The sequence below is a fragment of the Carlito syrichta genome, unplaced genomic scaffold (assembly GCF_000164805.1).
Source record: "Carlito syrichta isolate Samal-C Ts95f unplaced genomic scaffold, Tarsius_syrichta-2.0.1 Scaffold288835, whole genome shotgun sequence".
Classification (NCBI taxonomy): Eukaryota; Metazoa; Chordata; class Mammalia; order Primates; family Tarsiidae; genus Carlito; species Carlito syrichta.
The window spans coordinates 1-12,823 of record NW_007232931.1 but is presented as its reverse complement, the minus strand read 5'-3'; the positions used below and the strand labels follow the sequence as shown (position 1 = coordinate 12,823).

The 12,823-nt window shown below is 36.3% G+C and overlaps 1 pseudogene; it reads right to left on the bottom strand.

Moving 5' to 3' along the window:
* Positions 1 to 12,618, bottom strand: part of LOC103256009 — a 211,922-nt pseudogene extending 199,304 nt beyond the window's left edge.
* Between the last annotated feature and the right edge of the window lie 205 nt (positions 12,619 to 12,823).

Below are 12,823 nucleotides of genomic sequence, written 5' to 3'. Positions count from 1 at the left end.
AAAGAAAGAGAAAGAAAGAAAGAAAGAGAAAGAAAGAAAGAAAGAAAGAAAGAAAGAAAGAAAGAAAGAAAGAAAGAAAGAAAGAAAGAAAGAAAGAAAGAAAGAAAGAAAGAAAGAAAGAAAAAGAAGAAAATGGGCAGCTGACTCGGTGACTCAGCCTGTAATCCCGCACCTTTGGGAGGCTGAGGTGAGTGGATTGCCTGAGCCCGTGGGTTCGAGACCCGCCTGGGCAGCGAGACCTCATCTCTTCAATAAATCAAAAAATCAGCCAGGCGTGGTAGCGCATGCCTATAATTCCAGCCACTTGGAAGGCTGAGGCGGAAAGATCGCCTGAGCCCAGCAGGTCAAGGCTGCAGTGGCTGGAAGCGGCCACTGCACTCCAGTCTGGGTGACAGAGAAAGACTCCAACTCAAAAAAAAAGAAAGAAAGAAAACGGGCATTCTTTGTCTCATTGTTTCTTAGAGGAGAGGCTTTCAGTTGTTCTCCATTCAGTGAGGTGTTGAACCATCTTGAACCCCTGGGATAAATCCCACTTGATTATTATGTGTCATCTCCTTAATGTGTTGTTGAATTTCGTTTGCTAGTATGTTGTTGAGGATTTTTGCATCTATGTTTATGAAGATGCAATAGTTTTCTCTTTTTTATTGCATCCTTGTCTGGCTTTGATATCAGTTGCTGACCTCGTCGAACAAGTAAAGGAGAATTCCGTTCTACTTTTTTTTTTTTTTAACAGTGTGAGGAGAATTAGTATTAGTGTTTCTTTAAAGTTTGGTAGAATTGGGCAATAAAGCCATCCAGTCCTGGCTTTTTTTTGGTAAGAAATTTTTTATTACTGATTCAGACTCATTATTCATTATTGGTCTGTTAAGATTTTCTGTTTCTTCCTGCTTCACTCTTGGTAGTTTGCATGTGTCCAGGATTTCTTCAATTTTCTCTAGGTTTTCCTATTTGTTATTGTGGTGTTATTCAAAATATTCTTTGATAAACTTTTATATTTCTATGTTATTAGTTGCAATGTCTTTTTTTTTTCTTTTCTGAGTTTATTTGTCTTACCTCTTTTTTTCTTGGTTAGTCTCACTAACAGTTTATTGATCTTGCTTTTATTTTGTAAAAAACAACTTCATTTCATTCATGTATTATTATTTTAGTCTGTTTGTTTAGCTCTGTTCTGATCTCTATTGTTTCTTTTTTCTACTAATTTTCATTTTGGTTTGTTCTTCCATTCTATTCTTGAGTTACATTATTAGATTGTTTATTTAGGATCTTTCTTTTTTGATGAAGGCATTTATTGCTATAAATTTTCTTCTTAATACTGTTATTCTTTGTTTGCTTTTGCTGTATCCCATAGGTTTGTATATTGTGTTTTTTATTTCTTTTGTGTTAAGATACTTTTTTATTTTCTCCTTAACCTCTTTCTTGAACCAGTGGTCATTCAGGAGCATGTTGTTTAATTTTCATGCATTTTTAGTTTCCCAAGTTGCTCTTGTTATTGATCTGGAGTTTTAATACATTGTGACCTGAGAAAACACATGAAATTATTTCTTTTTTTTTTAATTGTTGAGGCTTGTTTTGTGGCCTTACATATGTAGTATCCTGGACAATGTTTCATATGCTGATGAGAAAAATTTGTGTTCCATAGCAGTTGTGTTGCAGGAGCTTTTAATCTCTGCTGTCAGTTAGAACAGCAACCTTGGGTTCTTGTCTCAGGATCAAGAAGGTTAAGGAATGCAGATACAAAAAGACTGAGTGAAATAATGAGTTTGTTATGCAACAAAGCTCCCTGGAAAAGAGAGGGGGCTTGAAATGCATTACCTGCAGTAAGGGAGTGTTCTGGGTTTTTATCTCTCCTTTTTAGAGGTGTTTCTCTCATTTGCATTTTATTCGCCTCTCACCCTCCTAGCTGATTCCTGGTCCCAGCCTTTACTGTGCATGTGTACCTTTGTCCAAAGTTACTCCATCTTGATTATTACCCAAAAGTACCACAGAAAATCCCACTCAGGAGGATAAAACCTCAATGCTAATGTCATGCTCATAATATTATAATAAACTTAGGTTAAGTTAGGACCCTTAGTTAAGCTATTGCAGCTGAATTCAAATGGCAACATGTCCCTTTGAACAAAACATCTTGGCTTAAGAAGATGTTCTTAACTATATTAACCACATTTTCAATTGCTAGTTATATACCTTGAGACCTTTTCTCTCTGTCTGCCTAGCCAGTTTCTGAGTACCTCCTCTCTCAGTTGGGTAAAATGTTCTGTAAACATCTGTTGAGTCCATTTAGTCAAATGTTCAGTTTAAAACCAATGTTTCTGTTAATTTTTTGTCTACGTGGGTCTGTCTAATACTGAAAGTAGAGTGCTGAATTCCCAACTGTTACTGTATTGAAGTCTCTCCTTTCATCTTTAGCAACATTTACTTTATATACCTGTTTTTGCCTTAAAGTTTGTTTTATCTGATATAATTAGCTGTTTCTGCTCACTTTTAGTTTCCATTTACATGAAATAACCTCTTCCTTCCCTTTATTTTTAGCCTATATATGTCTTTACAGTTGAGATGAGTTTATTGCAGGTAGTATATAATTGAATCAGTGGACAATTTAATTCTTTTATATGCAAGGCTATTTCTGATATATGAGAGTTTATTTCTGTCATTTTGTTAATCAACCTCTAGTTGTTTTGTATCCTTTGTTCATATTTTTCTTATTGCTTGTCATTGTGGTTTGGTAGCTTTCTGTAGTTGCAAAATTTAGTCCTTTTTCTGCCTTATTGTATGTTTGCTTCACAAGTGATTTTATACTTTGATGCATTTTCATGATGATATACATCATTACTTTACTTGCAAGGAGAGGAACTTTCTTAAGCATTTCTCTTAATGCCATTCTAGAAAAGGTTTTATTTCTTCTTCATTTATGAAGGATAACTTTGCTGGATATAGTATCATTGGCTGACAGTCCCTCTCCAACCCCCCCCCCCCCCCAGGATTTGAATTTTGACTGTATCATTCTATTCAATCCTGGCCTGTAAGGTTTATTTTAAGAAATTCACCTTAGCCTGATGGTAGCTTTCGTATAAGTAACTAGATGCATTTTTCTTATCATTTTTAGAATTCTCTCCTTCCTTTTGCTTTTTATCAGTTTGACTATAATATACCATGGAGAAGACCTTTTTGCATTGTATCTGTTTGGGGAAATCTGAACTTCCTGTCTCGATATCTAAATCTCTTGGTAGATTTGGGAAGTTTTCTGTATTTATTTTGTTAAATAGGTTTATAATACTTCCATTCTCTCTTCACATTCTAGGATTCTGAAAATTCAAATATTTAATCACTTCATGGTGTCTTATATGTCACATAGGCTTTTTTTATTCTTTTAATTTCTTCTTTATTTTTTTCTGCCTGTGTTTTTCAAAAAATTTGTTTCAAAGTTTTGAAATTATTTATCTGCTTGATCTAATCTATTGTTGAAGTTTTTGAATGATATTGTATTTCATTTAATGAATTCTTCAGTTCCAGAAGTTCTGTTTGGTTCTCTTTTGTGATACCTACCTCTCTGAAAATTTTCTAATTTTCATCTTAAACTTTTTTTTCTGATTAGTTTTTATTATTTTTCTGTATTCTCTTGTATCTCACTGAGTTCCTCTAAGGTCATGATTTAAAATTCCTATCTAAGATTTTATAAATTTTGTTTTATTGAAATCTGTTGCTGAAGAATTAGAATTAGTTTTTATTTGTTTGTTTTTGAGATGCCATATATTTACTTTTTTTTTTTTTTTTCAGGTTTGTGTGTCCTTACATTGATATGTACATATCTTATGTAATAGTTGCTCTTTTCAATTTTTAAAATTACTATTAATGGGAGAAATTTTCCTGAAAATATATCTGTGGTTTTGCTTGGATGGGGTCGTTTGACTTTTATTCTGAATACTTTCAATAGTGTAGTCTCTGATGACACCTTCAGCTGTAAACATTGCCAGTAGTGTTTGTAATTTCCTCAGTGGCTTAAGGTGCAATCATTAGTGTAGTATGCTGGCCAAAAGTGGCTGATCAAAGGCATTTGATACTGCGTTGTATGGGAATGCATTGTATGGGAATGTTTTGCCTTGTATGGGAATACCAGGTGGGCCTGTCCTTGTTTTTCACTGGTGGCAGGATCAGGCCAAGTGTGTCTGTTCTTGGGTCCCAGAATATTGTACACCAGCTCTGTTGTTTGGAGAGCTGATTCGTGGGTCTCAGGGCAGCTTTCCTGGGTGCTGGCAGTGGTAGTAGTCAGGCAAGCAGGTGACTGATGACTGAGTAGTGAGCAAGTTGTGGGTGATTGCAGTAGTAGTGACAAACTAACTCTGTGGTCTCAAGAGGTCTATGTATGCTAGTGTTGGCATTAGTTATTATGGTTTAGTTGGGCAAGTCCCCAGTTCCACAGGTGGTATGTACACATGGGTGCATGTACAAGTAGGATTTTGTTTGAGATTTCCATAAATGGATCAAAATGGGAACAATGGATATTGCAAAAACATGGAATTTCCAATTCAACATTGTGCTAGCAGTGGCGGGTTGGTTGGGTCCAATCAACCTCAGGTTCCTGAATGGAGTGCTCTGTAGTCAATGCTGAAGGACCAGGCTGACTGTTTCTCATGAACACAGATGACATGCTCAGGCAGAGCCTGGGACAGCATAGCTGGGCTAAGCAGACCTGTCTTCAGGCTCCCCAGAAGTGCTAGCTGTGGTAAGTAGGGGCCAGGTAATGCCCTGGTCCAAGAAAGAATGCTCAAGTGGGAGTCACAGTGAATGCATTGCAGTCTTGCTTCCGGGGAGGCTGGGGTTTCTTTCAGTGTCAGGAGCCATAATGTAGGCAGCTAGGGAGTGTGCACTTTATTTATTCTTAGGCCCAGCTGTGACAGCCCACAATAGGGATTTATACGTGGAGTCAAGGATAATTTGTCATCATACTCAGTGATCTATCACAGAAACAGAGTACCATATGTTTTTACTCATAAGCGAAACTCGAACAATTATTGTAATACTGTAAGAAAAGGATTTGCAGTAGTGGAAAACTGTTAGGGGATGGAGGTGGGATTGGTATTTGAGGGAAACTGCTAGGGGAGGGAGGGGCATACCTCATCAACAAGGATACCTGCATAATCAATGTTTGTATACCTAACCCTGCATTGTACCCCATATCTTTATAATAAAAAAAGGATAATTTGTCCTCAAGGTGCATAAAAATACACAGTGGCTTCATTGCTTGGGCAGCAAAGTCTTTGCTCATGGCTGATGATCCAGCCCTGGTGGTAGCAGTCAGCTGCAACTGTGGCGGTGAGTGGGGAATGTCAATGGGCTTCCAAAGATGTGAATATGTAGTGCCTGTTAGGCCAGCAAGCAAGATGCAGTCTGGTGGGGATGGGGCTCTCAATATAGTGTCTTGCTGCAGCTGTATAGAGATTGTGAGGTATGTGGGACCTAGTGTGAGCTCCGTTTTGGGATCAATGCTTTTGTGGGGTCTCTAGACCCAAGAAGTTCTAGGAGCCTTCCAGTGGCTAGAATGGTTGAAGTTTGTGATGGAAATGTGGACCTGGGGGAACCACTCGTTTATTCTTTACCACATTTGTGAGTCTCTTTAGTCTCCCGGATGAGTAAATTGCCTTGTTTTTCTCTCCTTCCTTTCTTTAGGTGTTTCCTATCACTTTTTTGAATTCCAGTGTTTTTTCTTAGAAGAAAAAGTGTGATTATCTATTTGGTTTTTTGTTTTTTTATTTTTTAATTGATTTTTTATTATAAAGATGTGGGGTACAATTCAGAGTTCGGTATACAAACATTGATTAGGCAGGTACCCTTGTTGATGATGTGTGACCCTCTCTCCCCTAGCAGTTTCCCTCGACTGTTAATCCCACCCTCCTCCCTTGACAGTTTCTCACTACTGCCAATCCCTTTCTTATATAGTATTAAAATTGTTCAAGTTCCACTTATGAGTGAGAACATATGGTACTCTGTTCTTTGTTTCTGTGATAGATCACTGAGTATGATTGACTCTAAATCCATCCAAGTTGTTGTGAAGTCCGTATAGTTTTCTTCTTAATGACTGTATAATATTCCATTGTGTATATGTACCATATTTTTTTGGTCTAGTCCAGCTTCGATGGGCAGCATGGTCAGTTCCATGTTTTTGCTATTGTGAATAGAGCTGCAACAAACATATGTGGGCAGGTATATTTTTTATCTATTTGCTATTTTAGTTCCTTGTGGAGGAAGCAAGTATCAAATGCTTTGGTCAGACATCTTGAAGTTCCCTTATTTTTTGAGTTTTACATTTATGTCTATGGTCTATTTTAAGTTAATTTTTTGAAAGATGTAAAAGCTTTGACTAGGTTCATTTGTTGTTTTGCATGTGAACACTCATCTGGTCCTGCAACATTTTACAAAAAGACTACTTTTTTCTTCATTTAATTGCTTTTTGATCTCTGTCAAAAATCAGTTGACTATATTTGTATGGGTCTATTCTGGGTATGCAATTTTCTTCCACTGATGTATGTGTCTGTTCTTTCATCAATGCCATATTGTCTTTGTTAGTGTAGTTTTACAGAAATTTTTGAAATTGCCTACTGTGAGTCTTCTAACTTTGTTCTTCAGGGTTATGCTAGGTTCCATATAAATTTTGTCAATATCTATAGATAATTGCTAGAATTTTGTTTGAGATTGTCCTAAATAGATCAAAATGGGGACTCTGAAAATTGCAAAAATACTGAATCTTTATATCCAACTCTGAATACGGTGTATATATCAACTTGTTTATATTTTAATTCTTTCATCATTGTTAATTTTCCACAGGTAGATCCTGTGCAGAATTTGTTAGATTTACGCCTACATAATTAATATATTTGGGGTGTTATTGTAAATGATATTACTTTCATTTCAATATGTTGTTGCTTATTTCAAGTATATAAAAAGGCAGTTGACTTTTGTGTTCTGAGATCTGGCTATACTCATTTATTAGTGCCAAGATTTGAGGTGGGTAGATTCTTTGTAGTTTTCCACATAGACAATTATATAATCTACAAATGAAGACAATTCTTCTTCTTCTTTCCTAACTGTTCATTCCAAAGAATCTTAAGTATGGCAGGGGCTTATAGTAGACCAGTTGCCACAGCATTTCCAATGCCATGAGGACACCTGTGAGAAGAAAAGGTAGACTCAGAATATTTAACAATTGCTTGGTTGCAGCAAGAGTGTATTCTAGCACAACAAGTTAGGCAATGCAGATTTATTACTCATGTATAGACAGCAAGAATAAACATAAGTCTGACATACATGGCGATCTCAAGGTTCAGGAAAGCTGCCCCGAGTATGTGATGTTTCATCTAAATGGGTCCCATATCACACTTCAGCCACCAGACCCTGAAAACACTCCACCTTGAGATTATATATCCTGAGCACAATGTGGATCACTAAGCTCAGGTGATAAAAAATGAAAAAGAAGAAAAGCTGGTTCTCAGAAGAATGAGGATATAGCCTGGATTTTCCTAAACACGTTCTCTTTATCACAGGATGTTACATTCTCTGTACATTCTGTGGTTATTCTGAGAACAGCAATTAGGAAAGAGAAGATCTGGGTTTGGAAACCTACACTCCTACATATACCATTCATTTATTTCTCTTGCCTTATTACTGTACCTAAAATGTCAGTATAATATTGAATAGAAGTGGTAAAAGTACATACTTGCCTTGTTTCTGATTTTAGTGGAAAAGTGATCAGTGTGTCATTAAATATGATGTTACCTGTAAGTTTTTCACATAAATCATTTATATGAAAGAAATTCGCTTCTATTATTGATTTTTAAATGACTCTTGAATTTTGTGCATTATTTTTTCCACATTCTTTGATGTAATCTTTTTTGTTGTTAATTGTAAGGATTGATTTATAAAAGGTAAACTAGCTGTGCTTTCTTATAATGAGACTCACTTGACTCTGAACTATGCTATTTTTATATTGTGATGAATTGAATCGCTAATATGTTAAGAATTTTTGTGTTTATGGTTCAGAGATATTGACCTATAATTTTATTTTTATTATTTCTTAGATAAATTTGATAATAGGAGCCGGACTCAGTGGCTCAGCCTGTAATCCTGCACTTTGGGAGGCTGAGGTGAGTGGATGCCTGAGCCCACGGGTTCGAGACCCACCTGGGCAACTTGGCGAGACCTCATCTCTACAATAAATCAAAAATTAGCCGGGCGCGGTAGCGTGCGCCTGTAGTTCCAGCTATTTGGAAGGCTGAGGCGGAAGGATTGCCAGAGCCCAGCAGGTCGAGGCTGCAGTGGCCGGGAGCGGCCACTGTACTCCAGTCTGGGTGACAGAGACTCCAACTCAGAAAAACCAATTTCATAATAGGGTAATACTGACTTCTCAAATAACTTAGAAAAGTCTTCTCACCTCCACCATTTTCTGAAATAGATTGTGTAAAATTGATATTTTTCCTATCATACATATTTTATATAGTTCACTGTCAAAGCTGTTTTAGCTCTTTGACCTAAATTTTCTGTTAAGTCCAAGAAAAAAATAATTGATATTTGGTTTCCCAGCCTATACATGTTGTAAGGAAAGGAATAATGATTTCCAGTCTCTTTACATATCAAGTATAAATCCAGAAGCCTTGCTCTCTGTTTTGACCATTTAAATGTTTTTGATTAATTTTTATGTTCATATATTCTGTCTATTCTAATAATATTTTTATATTCTTAAAACATATGTGTATGGGATATCTATAGTATATTAAAATTGTGTTTGATCTTTGTATCATAAAGTAGTCTTATCTATAATACTAGTGGGAAATATGTTCCATTTTATATTTGAATATTTATAATAATTCTATTATGGCACAGTTTACATACAATAAAATTTTCTCAATGTGTATGTATAATTATAAAAATTTTGGGAATCATACATAATCATGTACCCTTAACCCACATTTAAGATATATAAAAGTCTGATCATCCAAAATGCTTAGAGTTGATTCTTTCCTCTGATCCCTAGCCCAAGATAGCTACTGATTGGCTTTTTGTTACTAATATTTACCTTTTCTCTAAAGTCATGTAAATAAATTGCACAGATATGCAGTCCTTTGTGTTTGACGTCTTTCACTTAGTATAATGATTTTGAGATTCATCCTCCTTTAATTCACCATCCACACCCAATCCAGCAACACATTTAGTTGGTTTTACCCCCCCCCAATATTTATCTATCTTGTAATTTATTTCTAGCAGCAAGTTTTCCTGAAAAACTGTGTAGCTTCCTGACTTGATATCCTTGAATCAACTTTGATTCTGTCAGGCCAAATGTCTATTATCTCTCTTTCAGCCAAGGCACTTCAATCCTCAAAACAACATCCAAATTAGGTATATATTTACCTAATTAGGTATATATATATATATAATCTGACTGAAGGTAAGTAAGATTATGCTAATTTTTCTGCTTAAAACCTTTCAGTCACTTTCTAGTTTGCTTGGAATAAGTTTGAAATAACTGATCATATGATTTCTATTAACTTCTCCAAACATAATGTCATACTTGTTAGGTCAAGAAAACAAGCAGATAGGAAAAAAGAGAGGAGGGACACAACAGCAACACAGGTTTATTCCAGGGAGAAGTACCACAGAGTGGGACTCCAGATAAGACTGAAACCAGCTCGCTTACAGACTAAGGGCAATTTATATGGGGTTGGGAAGGGGTGCTAGCTAGTTGGTTGCTAAGGGGGTGTGGCTAAGAAAGAAGCCTTGTGGTTGGTTAGCTGCTGGTTAAAAAGAGGCACTCTGTGGTTGGTGTTCAGCTGGTAGGTGTCCATTCTTGTTTGCTATTTACGATGGTGTTCCTGATGCTAACAATACTATATTTCCTTAATTTCTATGCTTTTGTCTCTCCAACACCAAGCTTTTTTCAGTATTCCACTGCTGACATTTCTCCTTTCTCTTCTATTTAAATGGCTTATTTATTCTTATCTTCAGGATTCAATTATCCTTCTACAGACAATCAGTTCCTGGTCACCCTGAGTAAAGACATCACTAGTCAGACTGCTTATGTTTTACCACTGTGTCCGATAATTATTTTAAAGTACTTATTGCAATCTGTGAGTTATTTATTTACTTATTGGTGTTTCTATTTTAGCACCTCTAAACCCACTGTAAATTCTATGACAGCATGTTGAATTCCAAGTTGTACATAAGAGGGGTTCATAATAGACATTTGTGACAGCCAATATATACATTGATATCTATTCCCTCAAATAGTTTACTCCAATATTAAATAGGTCTAACCTATGCAACTAGGAGGGAATTAGACCCATATTTTTGGACCATGAAATAAGTTTCAATAAATCTGGAAGAATTCAGGCCCTCCCAGATAAAATATGCTGTTTTACCACCATGAAATTAAACGAGAACTCCATACCAGGAAGATCTCTGGAATATTTGCAAATATTTGGAAACTAAAGAACACATTTCTAAATAATTCATAGATCAGAGAGATAATTAAAAGGAAAATATGAAAGCAGTTTGAACTGAATGCAAATGAAAACAAAACATATCAAAAGCAGTAATAAAATAGGCCAATTTATAGCACTAAAAGCTTACATTAGAAGATTAAAAAAAAGGTACCAACCTTGAGCTTAATGTTCCACGTTAAACTTAAGAAACTTGAAAAAACTTTTAAATCAGAGGTAAGTAGAAAGAAACTAAATAGAATAGAAATCAATTTTATGGGGAACAGGCAAATAATGAAACAATGGAGAAAACAGATAAAATCAAAGATGATTATGTGAGAAGATCATTATAACTTATAATGTTCCAGTCAGAAGATTCAGTAAAAAATAGATTAAAAACTCAAATTATCAATGGCAAGAATGAGAGAAATACATCACCACAGATTCTACAAATACTAAAAATGTAAAAGAAGACTACTGTGAACATTTTAATGTCAATAAATATAACAATGTGAATTAAAAGGGAAAATTCCTAATAGAAACAACCACCAAAGCACTCTCAATAAGAAACAGATATTCTGAATAGTTCATATGTTTTAAGCAATTTAATTTGTAATCTAAGATGTTCCAAAAAGAAAAACCCAGGATTAGATAGTTTTACTGGCAAATTCAATCAAACATTTAAATCAGAAATAAATAACAATTCCAAACAAGCTCTTTTGGAAATTTGAAGAGGAGGAAACACTTCTCAATCCATTCTAAGAAGATAGCATTATTCTGCTTCTAAAACAGGCAATCAAATTGCAAGAAAAAAACATTACAGACCCTCATGAACACAGATGTAAAAATTCTAGACTAAATGCTAGCAAATCAAATTCAACAATAATAGAATGGAAAATATATTATGACCAAGTGGAGAACCAAAAAGTTAGTATAACAGTCAAAAAACAATCAATAATTCCCCATGTTAACAAATAATTACAAAAACAAAGCACATAATAATCTCAAAAAAAAAAAAAAGCATAAAAAGCGTGTTCCAAATCTAACATCAGCTTCCATTAAAATTCTCAGGAAATTAGAGACGGTAGTAGTTTCTTTTATCCTGATAAAGAGTAGTCATGAAAAACAACTGTTAGTGACTTAATGCTTTAAACTTAAAATCAGAAACTGAAAAGCATGTCTGATTTCACCATTTCTTTTCAACATGACACTCAAGGTTTTAGTCAGTACAATAAGACAAAACAAAACAAAAAAATCCATGTTTTAAGAAAAAGAAAAAAATTATCTTTATTTGCTGACTGCATGTTTATATATGTAGAAAATGCAATGGAACCTACCAATAGCTACTAGAAATAATAAGAAAGTTACCAAGGTTGTGGGATATAAAATCAATATATAAGTAAATTTGATTTCTAGTTGACAAAAACAGTTCTAAAAATGATTTATAAAAATGATGCTACTAAATTGCATAAAATATAAATATTTAGGAATATGCTGACAAAAGATACATAGAACTTATATTTTGCTGGAAACCTCAAATTATTTTTGTTGAAATTTAAAGGAGGCTTAAGTGTGAACATTGACTAGAAGTTTCAATATTGTTAAGATGCAAGTTCTTTGCAAATTGGCATATATATACACACACACACACACACACACACACACACACACACACACACACGTATATATGATATATTAAAAGAAATACTAGGAGAGGGGGCAAGATGGCGACCTGGCAACCCGGTGTCTGAAGCCCTCTGCAAGGGAGATCTGCAGTGGGTCTCTGACTCTTGCCCCCAGGAGGCTGGGGACCCCAGCATTGCAGCCTACTCCTCAAACAGAGCTCGGCCATCGCTATCACTGGAACATCGCAAGGACTGGACATTTTTACTGCATCGTCCTCTCCCGCTGCTGCCGCAGCCCCTCCCCCCACCAGCGCTCCCGCCGCCGCCGCCGCCGCCGCCACCGCCGTCGCCGCCGCCGCGCCCGCCGCGGCCTCTGGCACGGGTAGCTCATCACAACCCGGCCGGAGGAGATCCACGTCAAACCGCTTCAGGGAAGATCTGCTGGGATCGCTGCCACCGCTCCTGCGACGGAGACTGTCCTGCCCACCCGGCGCGGGGCTCCTGTTGCCTGCTCGGAGGCAGGCAGCCATCTTGTTCCTGTCCGGCCCCACCCCCTCTGGGGCGAGCAGATGAGATAGCACCACCTGCTGGCGATTCAGGTAACAACACCGAAACGGGAGAGACAAGCTTCATAAAGACATAGACTAAACTTCTGAACCGAGGTTATTCTGAACTGTCCTTCACAGCAGATCAGGGGAACTGACCTTATCTGCAAACTAATTTACCAGCTTGAAA